General features: G+C 41.8%; 1 protein-coding gene across 4 annotated transcripts in view; it reads left to right on the top strand.

The window, feature by feature from the left end:
• The window catches only part of eya4 (EYA transcriptional coactivator and phosphatase 4), a 44,067-nt gene that overhangs the window by 6,641 nt on the left and 35,361 nt on the right, over positions 1-2,065 (top strand). Inside the window, exon 1 of one of the 4 annotated variants that reach the window (XM_032543157.1) lies at positions 597-616. The exons of the other annotated variants lie outside the window; for them this stretch is intronic. The gene's annotated coding sequence lies outside the window, so the exon portion shown is untranslated. Of the gene's footprint in view, positions 1-596; positions 617-2,065 lie in introns of those variants that run through there. 4 annotated transcript variants of the gene reach the window in all.

Raw genomic sequence — 2,065 nt, 5'->3', positions numbered from 1 at the left:
GAGCGGCGGTGTTTGTTGACCCCGGGGTGCCTTGCAGGATTTAAATGTACGGCCACCAAAGGAAAAAGTAAGAGAGATGAAGGAGGAGAAAAAAAGTGGGGAAAAAAGGTTCTTTTAGCCGTAGCCTTTTCCTCTGGTGCGCTGGGAGAGATCCAGAGTATGGCAGCTGTCCCAGTGTGTGTATGTGTGTATGTGTGTGTGTGTGTGTGTTTGTGAGACAGAAAGAGAGACCAAGTTAAAGGGGTCAGGTTGCACCCCTCTTTCACCCCTACAACCCCATACAGACACATTCACACAAACTTACATGCAGCAGCAGTAGCTAAATGCGAGCATGGCCCAACCCTTATTGCCAAGATTGCATTGGCGTCATAGACATGTTTCAAAATCTGCCCAGCGACAAGGCATGTGGACAGATTACACAGAGTGTGGAGTGTAACAGCTACCCCTTTGGCGTCCCTTTCATAGGCTGGCATCCTAGTTGTGGCACCAAGGTGCACTTCAATTTCATCCTAGTGTACAGTGATTCTTGTAAGATTTATGTTTAGTTGACAGCTGAGTGTTGCTGAGAGAGGCTGCCGCGCAGTCTTCTAGTCACCTCTGTCTGAGCTGTTCAGAGGTAAGAACATTTTCATGAAAAACAAGCCATTATTCTTGATTGCATTAGGTTTGGTAACTATGGCAAAGGAGGAGATGAAGTCAAACGGAAGTGTAAAACTTACTCATCATCAGGATGAGGTTGATGTTCATACGTTAAACGAATTGCTTGATGTTTTGGCAAATGTGCCTATTTGTTTCCCGATGAGAGTACAGCATTTTTTTGGCATCTGTCACTCGCTCGTCTCGCAGTACAGATGTGCTTCCATTTAATCAAATGTTCCAATCCACACTGACTTTCAAGACACACACATGAGACGCACAACACCCCTAGATCCCCTGTGTTTTTACGAGCTGAGACTGTTTTAAAGTCAGGCATACTTTTTGTACGGATTAAAAAATTGAGATAACACATGCTAAGTGAGCTTTACAGGTGTTGGTAGACAGATTTGTTACCTTTGGACAGAGCCAGACTAGCTGTTTTCCCCTGCTTCCAGCCTTTATGCTAAGCTAAGCTAACCGGCTGCTGGCTGTAGTGAACAGACAAACATGGTAGTGGTGTTGATGTTTTCATCTAACGTTCATTAAGAAAGCAAATAAGTGTACTTTCCAATATGTTAAACTGTTACTTAGATATTTTAAATAATTGCAGCGTAAATGTTTTCTGGTGTTCTGGAATTTAGGAAAGTGTTAGATTCATCCTCATCATGTTGTAATATAATACTTATATAATAAGATAATACTTATATTATATTCCAGCATTCTTTGCACTATGCTCCACAATTAAAATAATAATGATGTATTATAAAAATAATTTACTCCAGCACACTTTGCACTCTTTGTTGCACTATTGCCTCAACCTGTCTATGTTGTTTCTGTTTATACTGTGGATATATTTGTATTTGTATTATGTTTGTGTTGTATGAGTAAGCACATTTTGAGCAATGTATAATCCAGTGCAAAATTCCTTGTATGTGTCCTCATACCTGGCAAATAAATCTGATTCTGATCAACAAAGGGAATTTGGAAAACAGGTGAAATTAGCCAGAATGCATAACGTAGATAACGAAGCCTACTCTCGTGGGAAAAATAGAACAACAACTCCTCTCTTTGTTTTGACATTACTTTTATTTAACGGGCTTGAAACAACGAAAACATCTGTCTCTCGCCAAAACCTTGATTCAAATAATCTATAATATCACATATGAAAGTCGAGCGAGAGTCTGGTCGGCCAGGGAAAGCCAGCTACAGTAGGTGTGAGGTGAGAAGGTCACAGACAGCCTGTGAGCCAATCACAGTCTGATGGAGTCAACCCCCCCAAACAGACTGGAGAATCCATCTAGAAACCCAGAGCAACCGGCGTGGGCTTTCTAGAGGAACGCACCAGACAGGAAACCACATGATATGTGTGCCTTAGTGTCTGCTGTGTGTGTGTGTCTCTGTGTGTCTCTGTGTGTGTCTGTGTGTGTGT

Source organism: Etheostoma spectabile, chromosome 18 (genome assembly GCF_008692095.1).
Source record: "Etheostoma spectabile isolate EspeVRDwgs_2016 chromosome 18, UIUC_Espe_1.0, whole genome shotgun sequence".
NCBI lineage: Eukaryota > Metazoa > Chordata > Actinopteri > Perciformes > Percidae > Etheostoma > Etheostoma spectabile.
The sequence above is the reverse complement of the archived record's forward strand: the minus strand, read 5'-3'. Positions and strand labels throughout refer to the sequence as shown.